This window comes from Neltuma alba, unplaced genomic scaffold (assembly GCF_004799145.2).
Source record: "Neltuma alba isolate B1F8T4 unplaced genomic scaffold, ASM479914v2 tig00011411_pilon, whole genome shotgun sequence".
NCBI classification, from domain to species: Eukaryota; Viridiplantae; Streptophyta; class Magnoliopsida; order Fabales; family Fabaceae; genus Neltuma; species Neltuma alba.
In genome coordinates this window covers 1-21,968 of record NW_021636096.1, presented here as the reverse complement: position 1 = coordinate 21,968, position 21,968 = coordinate 1, and the positions used below count along the sequence as shown (strand labels likewise).

The window sequence follows — 21,968 nt, the reverse complement described above, 5'->3', positions numbered from 1 at the left end:
TGGACTACCTCGACCAGTCTAGTGAATCAAGTCCAATCCAACCCAACCTCAGGTCGTCTTTTTCATCCCGAGATTTTTATTGGACCCGACTTTGGGTTGATAACAAATTCGGTCCAATCTGGTCCCTGCATACCCGTAATTTTTGAAATGCAAGGCGCCGCCTCCTTCTTCAAAGAAGAGGAAGGACATATGATATGATAATGGAATGCTCAAAGGAGGAAGGTCGACTGCTTCGAAGAAGAGGAAGCAGAGGAACCGATGGCTGATATATGGAGGAGGTGGAGTCGAGAGGTTAGGGCTCAAGTGCATGGCACTTTGCTTCTCTTCACTGGTTCCAGGATGAAATTATCCGAAATCTAGTGCATAGGAGTGTTCAATTCATCCTGTTCCAGTCCTGATGAGTTTGGAACGGGACGGCTATAGGAAGGCACAATAAGCGGGACTAGATTTTTTTATTAAAAATTATTTATTAATAATTATTATTAAATTATTCAATTCACTTATAATAGTAATTATTATTATTATTTTTATAGTGATTTTTAACTCTTAAGTTGCAATATTATCTCAACAAAATCTTCTTTCTTAATAAAATCATTCATAAAGCTATTATATAGTGCGTCTTTTATGATTCTTTTTATAGTATTGCTTTTTACTTTTGTACTATATATATAATTGAGCTTCTTAAATAATTTTTTTATAATGTTTTAGCCAATGAAAAGTAAACATTAGAACATCAAAAAATTCATACAAAAAATTATTGTGTTTTTTTTTAAAAAAAGGGAAAACATGATGTCCCGTTCCGGTTCTGGTCCCGTTGGAAGGGGACAAGACATGGGATGAAAATCTCATCCCATTCCTATTCATTGGGATGGGCCTATCCTGATCCTGTCCCCGTCCTCGTCCTGTCTTGTGAATAGCCATAATACTCCATCACTAAAACGATCTATTTTGGTTTGCTTTGGCTTTGTTTATTTATTTTTTCAGCATTTTAATCCTTTTGCAATCTAACATAATAACCCAAAATCAGTTTCTTTTCAATTCCTCTGTCCCTAGTGACATGCAAAATAATGAGATGATATGGTGCCATAAAGCCCCAAAATCAATTGACACCAAACTTTAGTATTACCTGTCATTTGAAAAAAGATAAAGAAATCAGTTTTCTACATATTTTATTATGAGCTGCATTATTCATACTAGTGAACAGCACTTGCTATAAGTATTTTTGCTTTCCATATTGATATACTGATTTGAAATTCTTTCTAAACCCAAAAGACAAAAGTTGGGGGGGGGGGAAAAAACTAATGTCGTCCTATATCCCATCCAAATTCTTCCATTTCAGAATCAACTGATAAAGTACTTCTGTAGAAGAACCATTTTCTTTAAGAGCATTAGCTGAAACATCTTTTAAAACCATAATTCTCTTACGAATCTCTTTACCTTCTTCACCTTTCATCAAACTTTTGACCAATTTAGCAATCTCTTCCCTTTCCACTATGCCATTTTCCTTGCCCTTTGGCCTCAATGCCACTTTCAAACCATCGGTTAACAAAACAGCATTAGTCCTCTGTTCTGCAAAGAGTGGCCAAACCATTAATGGCACTCCGTTTTGTAGACTTTCAAGAACGGAGTTCCAACCACAATGACTTAAGAACCCACCAGTGGAACTGTGGCTAAGGATTTGAATCTGAGGTGCCCACAAGGGAATAACAAAACCCTTCTCTTTGGTTCTCTCCAAAAACCCTTCTGGTAAGAAATCTAATGGATCCTGATCATTTGAGGAATCAAGGTAAGCAGCACTAGCAACATTACTTGGTGGTCTCACAGCCCATAAAAAATTTTCACCACTTAGTTCCAACCCTAAAGCCAGTTCATTGAGATGTTCTTGTGACAGTGTCCCTCCGCTCCCAAAAGAAACATAAAGAACAGATTTGGGTGGTTGATTATTGAGCCATTTTAAGCAGCCCGACGCGTTTTGATCCCCACTTGACCCACTATGTAAAATGGGTCCAACCGGATATATCTGAGGCTTCTTCTTCTCTTTCATATCTTCCTGTAAGGCCTTTATAGTCTGAGCCTCTAATTTTGTAAAGCTGTTGACCAGAACTCCATCTGCAAGACTGAACCTTCTGGATCGCTCGAGAAATTGCTTATAAACTAGACTGCTTCGATCTTGAACAGAGTCTGTCAAATCTCTGCCATGAACTGGAACACAACCTGGCATCTCTATGGGATCTTGCAGGTCTCTGAACTCACAAGAAACAACCTCCTCCAACTTGGGGATATAGAAATAGAGAGATAAAACCATAGCAGATAATGGGAAGTACACGTAAGATAATATGTTGAGTTCCAAAGCAATATCTAGCACTTCCATGGCAAAAACATCAGCAATTAAAGCTGCAAGCTTATTACTTGAACTCATCAAGGTCTTCAATTCCTCACGAATGTAAGGTAGTGAGAGAGTCGCTGTACGTTGAATTTGGAGGCCAGGATGGTGGTTGTCTTGAGGCATATTGATAGGTACTGGAGGGAGGAAAATAGGGTTTATGTTTGAAGGGAGGGTTTGAAGGTAAGATTTGGAGGAAGAAGAAGGAGACCCAAGTGAGGGAATTATACAGGTGACATGAAAATCTGGATGAAGATGAACCAGTCGCTTGGAGAACTCAATAATTGGGACGAGATGGCTGAACCCAGCACTGGCAATCACAGCTATATGAGTTGTTTTCGCCATGAAAACAGAGCTCTGATCGCTTAGTTTCTGCTTCTTCATATTGTTTTGGAAGGAGATGAGATGGATATGGATATTTATTATGCGGAAGGAGAAAAATGGTTCGTCTTCAACTTCTCTGCATCTTCCTCAATGTCTATTCAAGTGATGTCATTTTGTTCCTTGTATTGATTACAAAAACATTAATGATGAGAATGCTGTATTAGCATGAAGTTAGAAATTTCGCGTTAGATTGGCACTGTATGGGAAGATAAATTTGATTCTGAGTGCCTGACAAATTTGACTCCTTATATTAACAATCGAGTATTGGAGTTTGATTTGACTTTCACTTCCCTATCAATATCATGAGAAAGCCCTCTTTATACCTAATGCGGAACTTCTAGCACGTTAGTTTTCTGGATCTATTTATAAGATATTTTTAATATATTTTATACAGTTTAAAAAAAAACCTTTTAAAATATATTAATTTTTTATTAAAATATAATAATTTTTTTAACTTTACCCATATTTAATATATACATCTTTCAAAAGAGATACTTATTTATATTATGATAAATGAAGAACAAAATAGTACATTCACACTAAAAATTTAATGAAGTGACTTATAAATAGGACAAAAAAAACTTCTCTCTACCCTCTAAATAGGACCAAAGGAGTATGCTTCAATAATATATTTCTTTGGAAATAATTGAATTCACCCTCCAAGAGAATAGATGTTAAATTTTTGTGTCCTTTATTTATTACAGTGATTTAAGGTTTTCTTAATAATTATTCTTTCGAATCTTAAACGTAGAAACTGGTTGATAAGCTTTTGTTTTTAAATATAAAACCTCAATATGTTTTAATTATATCCCCAATTCATAATTTGTTTTCCAAACTATTCCTATTAATGTATATATCACAGGATATTTTCATGAATAATGATGATGATTAAAGGAAGTATTTTACTGAAACCAATATATATTTGCCATAAATAATTAACATAACTAATTTTTTAAAATATTTATAAATTAATTATCTGGTTTCTATATTTAGGATTGAAGAATGGGTTGGCGGAAAAAGAGGATTGAAGAAGGGAATAATTTCCTTTTGTCTGCGAACAATTAATTGTCCAAAATATTCTTTTAGTTTGAAGATTAACCAAAAAAGAAGAATGCACAATCAGTTTTACAGGGGGAAAGTCGAGTTAGAGGCTTAGAGCCAAACCCAAGACTCAGCACATAATTGTCTACAATAACTGTTTTCAAATTTACATATTAACAAAATATTTAGGGGATTACACCTTTTTCTACTCTTAAAAGCCTACGTTTAAGTCCATCAAATGAATTACCATATGCCCAAACCATGACCCAACAATAATAAGCACTTAATTACTAGGATAACACCTATGTTATTATGTTAACAACCATCCAACATTTACCCAATAGCCAGAATCCCCCAGTTAAGTCGAACGCAACTAATTAACAACTATCATTCAAATGACTTGGAGGCTTATCAAGAACTAATCAAGCCATCTATAGATAATAATTCTATCTTTTTTTTTTAGGAGAATATACTTCTTAGTAAGAACTATTTAATTAATTTAGAGAAATTTAAAAGGATAAATAAATTACTTAATTCTAACAAAATTGACATAATCTTCCTAAAATAGTCTTACTAACATTGATTATATATCAATTGATAAGTTGGATAGATTAATCTTAAGAAAAATGAGAAGCACGAGAAATTAAATGAATTAAGCTTTTATATTTAGTATTAAAAATTTTTTCTAACTAACCTTTACTAAGTTCTAAATCCAATAAATTGACGCCAAGCCATGAGAATAAAGCATCATTGATCATGGGCTTACCAAAGGATCCCCAAAGGTGTTGGATTATGGGCTTCTTGCTGCACACTTTTATGTATCTTCTTTCTTTAATATGGCCATATAATATCGCAAGCACTAGGAATGCTTAAATCAGGCTAGCTATCAACTGACAGAAGTTGGGTAAGAAAGATTTAATCCCTCACAACGTGATAAATTAATATTTGAATTAGTCCTTCACAATGTGATGAATTAGTATTTGAATCATTGCTAGAAAAGGTACTCATACTTAATGTCCAATAATATTTTAAACAAGATTGTCTCCAACAAGAGAATACACGTGGCTAGCCCAAAAAAAGGGGAAAAGAAAAATCCAGCTAACTATGAACAAGGGGTCTAGTCATTGTATTATCAGCTTGATTGGCCAACTCAGCATACAAGACCGCATTTGGTCTAGTTCCCGAAGGTTTTTTCAAAGTTTTTCCTTTGTTGCTATATTTTTATTACTTTTAGGGGGATTCGATTATTTTTTAGTATTGAATCTCGTGAATGTATTTTAACCCTGATGTCTGCTCGTTGCTGATTCCTTATTCCTCTCATGAAGATAGCTAGAGTCGAAGCTAAGCTTGTGAGTTGTGACCCTTAGATTGGGCTATGTTCATTGATCTTTTGCATTTTGATCATTTTAGCATCAAAATTGAACATGTGGCTCTACCCTACTGTTTGCTTTGGATGGCGATAGGGAAGATTCTTGTTCAATGAAGTTGAATATAGAGGGTTTATTTTGAATTCGCAAATTGCATCTCTTGTGATTGCACGAGGAGATTGTGGTTGAAAACGAAACCAAACTAAAGCTGAGATTAATATTCTATCAGATAAATTAAAAATACTATTGCTTGGTTGAGAATTAAAAACACTAAATTAGAGGACGTAAAAGGCAGGACTCATGTCGTTTGATTTTTATTTCATTCTTTTAATAGGAAAGGCTTGGTGTCAGTAATGACATTTAATTATGTCTTTGTGCGGGTGCTATTGGCCCATATATACCAACCCACCACATGGGTGCGAGTCTTAGGAATGGGTCCCATTCGACACAGGTTTCCAAGTCAACTTTATCAACAATGTCATCTAGAGCTCATTCATACATAATGTTGGAAATGTCAATCTACAAATGAAGTTGAATAGATCCTAATTATAAGAGTTGGTTAGCTAATTTGAAGAAATTAGAAGAATAAGATGAGTTAGTTATTTGTAATAAATAGATATTGTCTTTTTTAAAATATATTTGCTAATCAAGTGTATTGGCTAGAATTAACATTATTAAAAAGACTATCTTAGAAAAAATGTATAAATATGAGAGACAAAATGGATTGGGATCTTATATTTAGGATCAAAATAAAAGTCAAATGAGGTCTTATTAAAGACCGGAGGTAGTATACTAATTACTGAAAATATGTTCTTGCGATCAGAAGTAGATAACATAATAAAGACCCATACCCAAATATTAATTGAAAAAATGAAAGTGAGGGTTCAGAAAATTGAAAGAGACGGGCGCAAGATATTAGGCAATGGCAGAAATGGAAACTCGAGTAATAGTGGAAGCAATATTAATGTTTCTACATCCCACCCAAATTCTTCCATTTCACAGCTATGTGATGAAGTGTTTCTGTAGAAGAACCATTTTCTTTAAGGGTACTAATCGAAGCATCTTTTAAAACCATCATTCTTTTACCAATCTCTTTTCCTTCTTCACCTTCCATCAAACTTTTCACCAATTTAGCAATCTCTTCTTTTTCCACTCTGCCACTTTCATTACCCTTTGGTCTCAGTGCCACTTTCAGACTATCAGTTAACAAAACGGCATTAGTCCTCTGTTCTGCAAATAGTGGCCAAGCTATTAATGGCACTCCTTTTTGTATACCCTCAAGAACAGAGTTCCAACCACAGTGACTCAAGAACCCACCAGTAGAACTATGACTTAAGGATTTGAATCTGAGGTGCCCATAAAGGAATAACAAAACCCTTCTTTTTGGTTCTCTCCAAAAACCCTTCTGGTAAGAAATCTAATGGATTCTGATCATTTGAGGAATCAAGGTAAGCAGCACTAGCAACATTACTTGGTGATCTCACAACCCATAAAAATTTCTCACCACTTAGTTCCAACCCTAAAGCCAGTTCATTGAGTTGTTCTTGGGGCAGTGTCCCTCCACTCCCAAAAGAAACATAAAGAACAGATTTGGGTGGTTGATTATTGAGCCATTTTAAGCAGTCCGACCCGCTTTGATCCCCACTTGACCCACTATGTAAAATGGGTCCAACCGGATATATCTCAGGCTTCTTCTCCTTCATTTCTTCTTGTAAGGCCTTTATCGTCTGAGTCTCTAATTCTGTAAAGCTATTTACCAGAACTCCATCAGCGAGACGGCACCATTTTGAACGCTCAAGAAATTCCTTATAAGCTAGACTGCTTCGATATTGAACTGCATCTGAGAGATCTCTGCCATGTACTGGAACGCAACCTGGCATCTCTATGGGATCTTGTAAGCCTCTGAACTCAGAAGAAACAATCTCCCCAAACCTGGGGATATAGAAATAGAGAGATAAAACCATAGCAGATAAGGGGAAGTACACGTAAGCTAAGATGTTGAGTTCTGAAGCAATATCTATCGCTTCCACGGCGAAAACATCAGCAATTAAAGCTGCAAGCTTATTATTACTTGAGCTCATCAAGGACTTTAGTGTCTCACGAATGTAGGGTAGTGAAAGAGTCATTGTACGTTGAATTTGGAAGCCATGATGAAGATTATCGTGAGGCATATTGTTGTTAGGTACTGGAGGGAGGAAAATAGGGTTTATGTTTGAAGGAAGGGATTGAAGGTAGGATTTGGAGGAAGAAGGAGGAGACCCGAGTGAAGGAATTACGCAGGTGACATGAAAATCTGGGTGGAGATGAACCAGTCGTTTGGAGAACTCAATAATGGGGACGAGATGGCTGAAACCAACACTGGGAATCACAGCTATGTGAGTTTCTTCCGCCATGAAAATGAATTGACTAGCTCTGATTTCTTGATAGGGTACTGATTGTTTTGGAAGGAGAGATGGATTGATATCTATTTATTTATGTGGAAGGAGAAGTGGTTTGTCTGCAACTTCTCTGAATCTTCGTCAAGGGCTATCAAATGATGTAATTAAGTTGAAACTTAAAGCTTTTTGTGATGTCATTTTGTTCCTTTGTTTTTATCGTCTCCAATTTCTTCCCTGCAGTCACCTAAAGTCAGCTCATATTTGATTGGGTAAACGGCCATATAAGTCTCTGTTTTAAGTAATTCCCATTTTGCTATATAACTATTTTGATTAGATAAACATTAAAAAGCACTTCCGGTCAAAATATACAAGAACTGAGTTGTATCGAGTCAAAATATAAAAACTAAGTTACAAACGTGTCAAAATTATAAGGATTAAAAGATTAATTTTTTTAATTTATAGATATTAAGAAAGGTATAAAGTGCTTGAATATCCTAGAAGTATTTACAACACCTGAAAATTTTTTTTTTGACTCTTCTGTGTTCTCAAAGTTTTATTTTGAAGTAATTTTATCTTGAATCGTTACCCGTTAAATTTAACTATTAAAGATACTGATCAAACCATATAATTTAATTATTAAACTTAACAACAAATAATGGTCAAAATATTTTTGCTATAAAAATAAACTTTCAAAGTATATAAAAGCAAAAAAAATTTTATGTGCTAGTACTCGTTCGTGGATGCTTTCAAGGTATTTAATTACTTATCCCAATTAAGAAAATTAGCTAGTTAAACTTATTATTTATTAAAAAATGTATGTTCTTTAAATATTTTAAATTATTTATGTAAAAAATTATCCTTCTAATAAAAAAAATTGCTTAATATATGTGATTAGTAAGGAGAGTTAAAAAAAAAAAAAAAAAGGAATCAATTGTGAATTCAGCTCGCAAGTGCGTGCCAACTTGACTCCTGCTTAAAATATGACAATTGCGTAGTGGGGCTCGATTTGACACTCTTCCCTATGAACATCACGTGAAACCCACCTCCCTGTGCTAAAAATATACCGGTTTAAAATATGGGATTAAAGTGTGCCCAGTACCCCAAACTATTTTTCTAGATGCACCCAGTGTCTTAAAGTAATTTTCGGTGCATCTAATGTCTCAAGCTAATTAAAACGATGCATCCATATCCCAGACTAACAGAAAAGTTAAGTTTGACTATTACCTTGCTGACTCAGCTAAATGTTGACCAAAAGATCCTACGTTTTTCCAGATGCGCCTAGTTTCCTAAAATAGGCATATGATGTGTATTATTTTGACGAGTTAAGATGCATCCAACACTCCGAACTATTTTTCCAAATACGCCCAGTTTCCTAAAATAATTTTTGGTGCATCCAGTGTCCCAAACTAATTAAAACGATACATCCACATTCCAAGCTAATAGAAAATTCTCGTTTGATCATTATCTTGCTGACTCAACTGAAAGTTAACCAAAAAATCTTACATGACGGACACGCAGACATCTGATATTATTATTTTGATTGAAAATTCAATTTATTTCTTCCTCTTCTAACTTTTATCTTCTGCCAGTTTTTAAACTTAAAAAAAAAAAAAGAAAGAAGAAAGACTATAGATCCACCCTCTTAAATCTTAATACATGTACCACTCATTCAGTCCCATCCTCGTCTTTAACATTTTATCTCATTTCTTCCACCACTCTGATTTGAAACCACAACCTCCGTCATAGCACACTTCCATCTCCGTCTCTGTCAACTCCTCATTTGACTCGCATTTGCTTTCCTCCTCGTAGAACATAGTAAACTTCCCTTTGGTCACTCCGTCGACACCGTCGTCGCCTTCCGAGAAAACACCTGCCTCCACCGGGCTCATCTCGGGAGCTTAGTCAAAATAATACACATCAGACACCTGCATATCTGCCATGTAGGATTTTTCAGTCAGCCTTCAGCTGAATCAGCAAGGTAACGATCAAACGAGACATTTCTGTTAGCCTAGGATGTGGACGCACCATTTTAATTAGTTTAGGATACTGGATGCACTAAAAATTATTTTAGGATACTAGGCACACCTGGAAAAATAGTTCGGGGTGCTGGACACACCTTAACTCGTCAAAATAATACACATCATACACCTACGTGTCTGCCACGTAGGATTTTTTAGTCAACCTTCAATTGAGTCAGTAAGGTAACGGTCAAACTTAACTTTTCTGTTAGTTCAGGATATGGATGCACCGTTTTAATTAGTTTGAAACATTGGATGCACCGAAAATTACTTTAGGACACTAGGCGCACTTGGAAAAATAGTTCGGGGTGCTGGGTGCACCGTAACCCTAAAATATAAGCTAAACTTTATTCATTACATTTATCAAGACACTAATTAAAATCAATTTAAAAGAATAAATGTGTAAGGCATATACTTGTTTTTTTTAATATACCCTTATTAACGAGGAGAATAAGTAAAAGATGTAATAAATGAATTAAAAAGAAAAGAAAATATATGGGGTAAAATTAAAAAAAACTTATTAAATGCTTGGATAAAAGTAAATGTTATCTTATAAAAAAGAAACCAACCCTTTTAAGAAAGTTTAGTTTATATTTTAAACCGAAGGGAGGGAGTATTCTCTTTTTCTCAAAATTGAACTTCTAGGACATTATACTGGAATAATAAATACATTCATTTGACATATTTATAAGTCATTTTTAATATATTCAAGGCAAGTAAAATTTTAAATTTTATTAACTCTTAGTTAAAATTCAACAAATTTTAAATTTTATTCTTATTTAATATACTACATTCGATCCTAATTATAAGAGCTGATTGATTAAATTGAGGAGATTAAAGAAAGAAGTCAAGTTAGTTATTTATAATAAATATGTATTGTCTTTCCTAAAATATTCTTGCTAATCAAGTGTATTGGCTATAACTACTATTGTTGAAAGGACTACTTTAAAAAAAAAAAAGTATATAACTATAAGAGACCAAATAGATTGGGGTCTTATATTTAGAACCAAAATAAAAGTCAAATAATATCTTATATTAAGGATCAAAGGTATTATATTATACCTCATACAAATAAAATCAAGATAATAATGAATAAAATATAAAATTAAACATCCATATAAAAATTTCTCTCAGTATTTTATAAATAAGATTAAAAAATAGTTTTTTTCCCCTTGTCCACTAGGGCCAAACGCGTAGTCCTTTACTTCTAAATAATTGAATTTCACTGGAATTCTTAAAAAGGCCAAGTTTAATTTCATCCAATCAATTGCTAAAGGCCCAAGCAATGACCCGGCAATAATCGGCCCTTACCATGTTAGCATCAAGCCACCAAACCACCTTCACTTACCCAATAGATATTAGACGGAATCCACCAACTGAGTTGAACCCAAGGAACAACTACCATTCAAATCATTCGAGGTTTACCAAAAACCAGTAATCAAGCTACTTATAGATAATAGAAAAAAGGTTAAGATGCACCGACTAAAGTATTTTTTTAAGTGCAATCACTATCCTAAAGTATTTTGTGACACATCCAACACCTTGAAATATTATTTTAGGTGCATTCATCACCCTGAATTATTTTTTGATGCATTCAGCACCTTAAAGTATTTTTTTAAGGTATATCCAGCACCTAAAAATATTTTTGGGTGCATCCAATATCAAGATGAAAAAATACTTCAGAATACTGGACGCACTTAAAAAATATTTCGGGGTGCTAGATGCACTATAAAATATTTCGGGATGCTAGATATGCTTAAAAAAATATTTCGAGGTGTTGGATACACCTTAACTCTAAAAAAATGATTATGAAATCCTAAAAGAAAGGAATATAATTACTAAAAAGTCTCACAGATAAACAAAAACAGTACAACATGCAATGACAAGTTTTAATACAAGTAATAACAACATAATTATAGTGCTGACTTATTTTCAGGACTTCCTAGTGATTATGTTTTTTCCCCCCCTTAAGAACTCGCAGGGCTCGTTGGATGCGCTAGAAATGATTTCATGGAAATGAAATTAATTAAATTCCATGTTTAAGCATGTTAATTGGTAGGCTTAAGAAAGCATGGAATTGGCTTCTATATAGAAATCAATTCCATCAAAATTGATGGAATGTATTGGCTTCCATATAATCCATAAAATTCTACTTTTTCGTCTTCTCTCTGTTTTTTTTTTTTCCATCGCTATTTAGTAGTACTTGGTTAAATCTAACTATTAATTGTGTCAAGCCTAGCTAGAAATATATTTTTTTTCTAAAGAAATTTTCTATATTCCTGTGGATCCAAACTCGGGATCCTCTATTTAAGAGGTCATAGCTCCTTCCACCAGGATGAACAATTGTTGATATGTGTGTGTATTTTCCTTTGTCACAGCATAAAAGTGCCAGGAACATTGCCAACATTAATGAACACAGAGTTTTAAAGTTTCCCATCACTCATACGTCATTTTACTTTTAGAAAATTAGCCGCCTTGAAAGTTAAGTTGTTAGAAAATAGAAAAGTATGCAGATTAGGGTACTGGTTTTCTCTCATTCCAAGGGTTTTGGGAAGTAAAAGAAGAAAATTAAGAAAGAAAGATAGAGAATAACATATTTTGGATTGGGGTTATATGCCCTTTTGTGCTTAAGAGTCAACATAAAATTTGAAAAAGCAAATGCTGTTTATTCCGAACGACAGTTCTATCAGTAAAATCAAATCAGATCTTTTCTTTCATATTCTTTCTTGATCATATTATATTCTTGGTTTGAGGTTCTAACTAATGTGCTTCTTCTAATGTTGTTTATAATAACCCAACCTTCTAAATTTTTCTCTTTTTTTTGTTTTTTTCAATCATTAGATTCTATACAAAATGAATGATATTTTAATATTTTATTATGAATACGAAATGGTGCAGTTTTGAATTTTTTTTATTTCTAAAAGAAAAATATCCTAAAATTATGTAGTTTTGATTTACTTTTTTTTTTTTAAGAAAATCATAAAAATTTGAAAGTGGACTATTTTATTCCTATAAGATATCAAGATATTACTTATTTTATGTATGACCTAATTATCAAAAGAAACAATAAAAAAATTTGAAAAGTTGAAGTCTTAGAGAAAGGCACATTCAAGCCATTATATTCTTGTTTGTTTCATATGAATGTCACATGCCCACAAATGTTGCAATATGAAAGGAATAATTAAAATTTTAGATAAATTTAAAACATTGAATTCTTAAAATTCTTTATTACAATTGTAAAAGTTAAATTAATTAATACATATGCAAAACACGTATGTGTTGATTGAACACCCCTATTTAGCAGTAATTGGTCAAATTAAGTATTAATTATGGAGCCCAATTTGAAGTAAATCATCAATCATCAATCATCAATCAATCATCAACTCATATCTCTAAATCGCGTACGAAGTCCCTCATTGGCCCACCTCAGTCTTTCCCTTCCTGCCATGTGCTCTATTCCAATTGGTCCTCTATGGATGAACATTATATTTTTATATGCGGGTTTTGCTTGTATCAGTCATATACCTGGGTACGTTTTTATTAGACCTAACAATTTAACCATTGGCTCTTGGATTTTTTTGCTGTCAACAATTGGCTGTTTGATAGGAGCCACGGATCATGGGAAAAATGTTCTCAGGATTATGAGGGAATTTCAAAAATCATACATCCTGCCAAATTTTCAGTGGGGTCATTCTGCATAGATGAACATATATATATATATCATGTTAGTTTGATCATTATCTGTACTGCCTATCACCCTGAATATCAAGTTACTATTATTGCGTCTTAAGGCACATCAGTATTGTACAAAAAATGGCTCCTACTGCAAAAAATTTTATCGAAGACTTGAACTCCAGCAAAGACACATGGAGTTTGCATGCGAAGATTGTCAGGAAATGGCCGGTGCCCAGAAAGATCCCTCCTTATGCTGTGTGGAAGGTATCCATGCTATTAGTGGATGAACAGGTATTTGTTTATTTCATTTTCACCATGTTCCATCTAACTTTTACAAATACCCTATCACAGTTTCTTCTTCTATATGTAGGAAAGTAGGATTGAAGCATTTACCACTCAGAAATCACTAATTAGACGTATCATTGAAGAACTTCGGGAGGGGGTAGTGTATCATTTTGAGAACTTTGAAGTGCTCCTTAACAAAGATGAGTACAAGGTTACAGATTGTAAATATAAGTTAAGCTTTCATTGTTCAACATCGATCGAGGAAAGTGATCTTTCAATTCCATTTGATGCATTCAACTTCGTTACAATCAAGGATGTTGTTGAGTTTAATGCCAACAATGAAGACTTGATAGGTTGGATCACATACTTATGTTGCTTAGCATTTTGTCATTGTTTAATTCTTTTAAGAAAAGTTGGATTTAAAGTCTTTTTTTTTTTAATGTTTTCCAGATGTTATTGGGTTTTTACAATCATTTGGAGATTTGAAGGATCATAAAAAAGAAGGGGGTAGTACAAGGAAGCTCAGTTTCACAATTGCGGATGAGAAGTGATTAGCCCACTTTATAGTTTATATTTTAAGATGTTTTGTGTTTTATTTTATTAGTTGTCCCTGTTACTATGTATTGGATTTTCACAATTATTTCAACCAGTTTTCTTATATATATTTTCGTTATATGTGCCTAGAAACAGGATTTTTTTTCCTTTTTCTGCAGTGAGAGATCTGTCAATGTGGTAGTATTCGGTCAGTGTGCCAATGAAATATTTAGAGCCAAAGGGGAAGACTTACAACCACCTATTGTTGTGCTCCTTCGTTTTGCAAGAATCAACAGGGGAAAAGGTACGTATATGTATCATCACATGTTATTAAAGGTGTTACCTCATTGCTATTCATGTCTATCATCAAGCTTTAACCTTGAAAATCTAGGTTTCGGACATTTAACTAATCAGTTTGAGGGGACCAAGGTAGTTTTCAATCCTGACCTCCCTGAGACCAAGAAACTACTTGACAGGTTAATTTCATCAACCATTATTAAGTTATTACTTATTAAGATTAAGGTTAGCATGAAAGTGATCAATTATTAATAATTTTCCAACACTTATGTTTAGTCTTGAAGATAATCCAATTGCAAGTCAAAGTTTATCCCAGGTATCAAGCTGTGTCATTGCAACTGCTACAAATGAGTCACTCTTAAGTTTCCCTTGCAGGATTAATGTAGCTCAGATAATGAACTTCACTGAGGTATAATTTTATTTACATTGATCGAAAAACAACTCTGTTATCAACTTGCTTTTAATTGAGGTGCTTATATATGTTTGGTATTTAGCCATGTGAGGTTGTCACTAAGTTGGTCATTGAGAAGCTTGAAACAGCATATGGTTGGAATTACGATGGATGTCCATGTGATAAAAAACCATTCTATGTCAATGGGAAACTTAAGTGTAGCGCATGCAACACAGAAGTCAAGATGACTGAACCCAAGTATGAAATATTCTTCAAGATAAATATACCATATTATTTTACTATTAGTGACTTATCTTTATTCCTTTTTAACTACATAAGTAATATTTACTTGGTTAATACATATAGGTTCAAAGTTCATTACAAAGCAAGGGATTCCACTGGTAAATGTTCAATCATTTTTTTCAATCGCTTAGCTTCTCAGTTATTGAACTGTGTTGCTGTCGACCTCAAGGATCAAATGATTAAGGTGATCTCTTTTGGGAAATTTTGTCAAAATAAATTTGTTCTGCTGAATATCAGTACCACATTTTAACACATTACACTATGTGATGCTAACAGATGGGCAAGCCTATGGGATTTCCTAAAGAGCTGTCCGATTGCATAGGGAAGGAAGTCCTGGTCAAACTTAAAATCAAGGACTTCAACATCGGTCACCCCAATAGTAGCATGGGTGTCTCACAGTTTTTTGATGATATGCACATAATCGAAAAGTTCACATATAGCGAATACCAGGAAAATCCTCCAACTCTAACTGAGGTATTAACTATTAATATTGATCACTTATACTTATAATCAAAGATCTTTAAGCTGTAATATATCAAAGTGAGGTACCTAATATACTGAAAATATGTTTAACAGGCTTCGCCGGTTGAATCGAGTGCATCAAAATCCTCTCCAAAAATTGTCCTTGTGGAGGCAGAAGAAGATGATGACCTGACTGATTCACAGATTGTCACTCCAGAGGACACTAATGCAAAGAGGAGGAAACTGAGCAAAACCATCTCCCAAGCAGTTGATGACGGTGGTCTCTCAGAGATGTTGACCCCTACATTCAGCTCAACCAAGCTTTTGAAAACCATAAAAAAAGAAGTTTGTTGACTAAAGAGCAGCCTCATTTTGTTTGTTTAGTCACGCCATTTCAACTTCAATTTTTGGATTTAGTCTACTATTTCAATCATCCAGGCTTTTGTGATCTAGACATATTTTAGAGGCACCAAATTAATATGGTGTCATTATCATGTTTAATTGTGAAATGAATTTCAATTCCTTATGCTGGATGTATTTAAATTCTTCTAATAGACAAATTAATTGAAAATTATTGCCCACAAGATATGGTCAAGAAACATTAACCAAATAATGTAGAACTTTCCATCCTAATATATACTTTATAAATTATAATTCTATAGTCTTTTCCAAATGCTAAATTAATTTCTAATAATTTATTCTATGGACTCCAGTTCAGGATTTTCTCTTAGAACACTTATATTAACTCAACAAGTTAAAAAGTTTTGCATTTGATTTATTGAATATTTAATATTAATAATTGGTGCACAAAATGAATAGCATATTTAATATCAATACATATGAGTTTTGGGAGTATATCAATCAAATGTTATAATCATATCCAAGATTGCCATAACACGCTATTTTAATTATATGTCTTACCTCTCATTGACGTTAAATATATTATTGAGAGAATGTAAATAAAATCTGGCTAAAATATCTAAATCCAAATTATGATTTACACTTCTAATAAAATTCTAATTAGGCCATGCAAGTGGTCTTCATATCTTATGATTATTTTTCAGGTTGAAAAACGCATAAATAATTCTTAGAGTGTTTAAAATTTGTGTGTGTATACATAACTAAAACTTTCAAAAATATGTTAATCAAACACTTTAAATTACAATATAAGTTTTAGAGAAAAATATTTTGTTTAAAAAATTTTTTTTGTCATTGATATAAATAATATTTCACAGCAGAATAAAATAAAAAATATTTTTGACCTTTTGAATCAGATGCTTAGTTAATAAAACTAAAGTAATAAAATTATTTTTACTTATTTCATATCATTTATTCCTTACTATTACTGTTCTTTATTTTCTACGAGCATATTTCAATGTATAGGCTAATAGGATAACAGTGGTAGTGTCATCATTCCTTACTATGTGGGTTTGATAATGGCAGTTATTGAAAAGTTACGCTCAAAAAATCAAAGTTACAACTTTTAAAAAATAATTTTATCACCATATTTACCAATCAACATAATTCACTTGTAGTTTAGTTTTTTTAAAAAATATTTATTTGTACATGGAACTTAGTGAGAATATTATTCTTTAAAAGTTTCCATCACTTCTTGGGTTTCATGTACAATGACATATCGTTCTTCTGTGATCATGTTTACACACACAATTTACATGGCTATTATAGGGTGAGGTGCCAATCCTAATCATTATTGCATTTTAGAGTCCCAATGCTATACGCTGGAGTTCATTCTTCTATGCTCAGATATCTCTCTCCTTCCGATATGAATGCAGAATTAGCCTACTTTAATGATGATTCCTGAACGATTTCAAAAACCGATGGGGATGATCCTTATCAATATATAATAAAAAATTATTTTAAATGTAAAACTTTGACAATACTCCAACCATATTTTATATTTTTTAGAGTGTGATCCAAGTGATCAACGATACAGCCAATCAAAAATCATATTTGATCTCCAACTCATTAATCCCTTGTATGGATAAAGTAGCCAGTAGCCAATAGTGGGTAGACCAATCACATATCTTGCTTCATTTTTTTGCTTGCCGAAACACATATCTTATTTATATTATAGCTCTTTTATTCATCATGTCAGCCTTATCAGTCCAACAACCTTCTTTGGGCAGAGAGAAAATGGTACAGCACAAGAAGATGACCAGACAACAGAGAAAAAAGAACAATATGTTGTTAGAACTGTTCCAAATTTTCTTATGGCATTCTTCAAAATATATTTGTATATACTCTTCATACTAAAGTATTCTTCTTTACTGTAGATGATCATGATAAGGCATATCAGAATATCTCATCAGTTGAAATGCAGATGAAGGAATGTCGATCTCAACATGATGGCGCACAGAACATAATTCAGGATCATTTCTCTATAAGGTCTAAAGCGGTTTATGAAACTCCAACGAAACCAATTTTACCCGACATTACTAATTCCCAAACGCTTTACAAAGAAGGAGGCTTTGAGGTTAATCCAACTTCATTTGCAAATCATGCTCAACCGGAAGACATTCAATATTTCTCAACCAATGGGGAAAGAGCTTTTTGTCCCAAGAGACGTCGTATTGAGAATGTCTCAAGTCTTGCTGAGAATCTAACCCATGAGCTTTATCATGACACCAGAAGAGGTGTGTGCATGTTTCATCCATATATAATGTCCTTTACTATATTATTTGCATTGAATCAGCTAACATATTTCTGAAAATTTTGTGAAGAGGATATTTCAGCCTCAGAAGGTATTCAAGGAGATGACCACTTATATGATTCATTTAATATCAACCTTGATGGCTATCTTGATGAGGGAAATCCAGAATTTGAATGTCAATATTGTGGAGCTATGCTATGGTTCAATGAGAGAATAAAGAGAGCTCCATCTAATGAACGGCCAATTTTTTCAATATGTTGCTCCCATGGTAAAGTGTCTGTACCTCATTTACAGACTCCTCCTGAACAGCTCCGTAAACTTTTCTTTGACAAAGGTGATCCAAAATCCAAAAAGTTCCAATCAAGCATTAGAGCATATAATAATATGTTCTGCTTCACTTCAATGGGAGGGAAGATTAACCATTCTCTAAACAGTAATGGTGGGGGACCTTACACCTTTGTCATATCTGGACAGAACCACCACTATATAGGTAGTTTATTACCTGAAGAAGGAGCTAATCCAGTGTACTCTCAATTATATATTTATGATACGGAGCATGAAATAGCAAATCGGCTTTCAGCAATCAGGTATGTTTCTTTTACAAGATTAATAGCACCATCAGTATTTAATATATTTTTTACCAAAAAAAAAATCAAAAAAATATAGCCAAATATTTGTGATTTGTAATAATGTATTCATTTCAATATTCTTTAATATGTATAGGAATTTATTTTATGGTTTCCTAATTGCTTTTCCATCATTTTTACGTAGTGAATATTTAACACTAACTTTTTTGTTAAAAAAATCATTAACTATTAAACAATGGTCCATGATACATTACGTCACATGATTTCTTCGTTTTTTTAACATCTCTTTTAAATCTATCTATTATAAATTAAAATAAAAAGTACTATTGTTGATTAGAAGTTAAACCTCACAGCTTATTTTAAATCACATAGGAATCACAGTGAAGTATCTCAAGTGGATGTGACTATAGCACATGAAATCAAAGAATGTCTTGACGAACATAATTCACTGGTCAAAAAATATAGGCATGCATCTAATATACTGAAGAGGGATCGCCATGCAAATGTCAAGATTTGCTTGATAAGGCATATGGGCCCTGACAATAGATGTTATAATCTTCCAACATCATCAGAAGTTGCTGCACTAATAGTTGGTGATTTTGACAGATCATATCACAAGAGAGATATTGTTGTGGAAAAACAAGGGACGCTCAAACGAATAGATGAATTTCACAGGTCATACCTACCATTACAGTACCCACTGTTATTTCATTTTGGAAATAATGGTTATGATCCAAATATTATGCACTCTACTCAATCTCTCTACCACACAAGGAAGAAGAAAAAATTGACTATTAGAGAGAAGATGTGAAACAAATGCATCAATGATTGGAAAGAGTTGTTCTTCCATCTTCATTTATAGGTGGTTGCAAGATACATGGTGAACAATTTTCAGGATGCAATGGCAATTTGTAAATATGCAGGTTATCCAGATATATTCTTAACATTCACTTGTAATCCTGCTTGGCCGGAAGTAAAGCGTTACTGTACCGATTATGAGCTTAATCAATCAGATTGTCCGCAAATTTTATCAAGGATATTTAAATTGAAATTAGATGCTCTCATGAAAGTTATTAGGGAACAAAAAATATTCGGCAAGATTAGGGCAGGTAATCATCAATTGACCAAGTCCACCTCATATTTATTCCAAAATAAAATTCTGTTATACATTTTTATTATTCACAAGGTTGATTTGGAAGTATGAGATTTTTTAATAATTGTTATGTAATATCTTATTTTATTTTTTTATATTACTGCAGAAATATACACAATCGAGTTTCAAAAGAGAGGATTGCCCCATGCTCATATCATTCTCTTCCTTGAACATGATGACAAGCCCAGAACACCAGAAGATGTGGATAAATTAATATGTGCAGAAATACCAGATAAAGAGTTAGATCCTGAGTTATATGAGCTCGTGGGTAATTACATGATTCATGGTCCATGTGGACACTCTAACAAGAATTCACCTTGCATGAAAGATGGAAAATGCTCGAAGTACTTTCCAAAAAAATATGTCGACAATACAGCTGTTGATGAAGAAGGGTACCCTACATACAGGAGGCGCAAAGATGGAAGGACTATAGAAAAAAAGGACATACCATTAGATAATAGGTTTGTTGTGCCTTACAATCCACATTTGCTTAGATTATTCCGGGCTCATATTAATGTTGAAAAAACAAACCAGTCAAGAGCAGTCAAATACCTTTTCAAGTACATTAGCAAGGGGAATGACAGAGTTGTTGCAGGGATTTACAGCAATCCTGATACAAGTAGCTCAGAAACTTCATTCGATGAGATATCACATTATCTCAATTGTAGATATGTTTCACCTTGTGAAGCTGCATGGCGTATATTTGCTTTTGACATTCATCATAGATATCCTTCTGTCGAGCGTCTATCCTTTCACTTGCCAGAACAGCAAGTAGTCTACTACTCTGGGAAGTCATCTGTATCATCATTACTAGACAAGCCAAGGATGAAAGAATCGATGTTCTTAGCCTGGATGGACTTGAACAAATCTGGTGGGCTTGCAAAAACAATGACATACATACAGATTCCACAATACTATACTTTTGATAAGAATCAGAGAATATGGAAACCAAGGCAACGAGGATTTGCAGTTGGGAGATTAGCACATGCATCACCAACACAGGGAGAGATCTATTATTTGCGGGTTCTCCTCACCAAAGCACGAGGACCTAAATCGTATGAGGACATTAGAACTGTCGATGGTATTATCCATCCAACTTTTAAATCTGCATGTTATGCCCTTGGTTTGCTCAACGATGATCAAGAATTTATTGATGCAATCAAGGAGGCCTCAATCTGGGCATCTAGACATTACCTCAGAAAATTCTTTGTTAGTATGCTACTTTGCAACTGCTTATCACAACCACTTTTAGTTTGGCAGAAATCTAAGCAACTTATTTTTGAAGATATGTTGTATGTTGCCAGACCTCAACAACAACTATCAGGTAATGACTATCACATATATTATCAAATTATCATTATTTTATAGCATGATATTTTTTAATTATTGGTGCATCCTTATTAATTAATCTTAATAAACTTTAATTTGTTATCATTACATGTAGGAATTAGTATAACTGATGATGAGAAGGAGGAAGTTGCACTGATTGAAATTGAAAGATTACTCAAGAGGAACGGGAAATCTTTGAGTGATTTCCCTTCAATGCCAAAGCCAAAAACAGATACACATATTGATATGAGGAACCATTTATTATTGCAGGAGCTGAACTATGACAGAGACAGCTGTAGATCTGAATCAATAAGTTAAGAGCTTCCTTAACAGATGAGCAATTGAATATATTCAATGAGATCTTGAATGCAATTGACTCACCAAATGAAAATTTCTTTTTTGTTTATGGTTTTGGAGGTACTGGGAAGACATTCTTGTGGAATGCATTGACTGCAACTATTAGGGGAAGAGGTGAAATAGTGATAAACGTTGCATCAAGTGGGATTGCAGCAACGTTATTACCATCAGGCAGGACAGCTCACTCCAAGTTTGCAATACCAATAGATATAACTGAGGAATCAATGTGCAACATATCACACAACTCACCAATGTCTAACCTCATTAGAAATACAAGTTATTCATATGGGATGAAGCTCCCATGGTTAGGAGATATTGCATTGAAGCTGTTGATAGAACATTTAAAGATATCA

At 33.5% G+C, this 21,968-nt stretch overlaps 1 pseudogene; it reads right to left on the bottom strand.

Annotated features, from left to right (window-relative positions):
- Positions 1–1,305: 1,305 nt before the first annotated feature.
- Positions 1,306–7,572, bottom strand: LOC114713043 (uncharacterized; annotated as a pseudogene).
- Between the last annotated feature and the right edge of the window lie 14,396 nt (positions 7,573–21,968).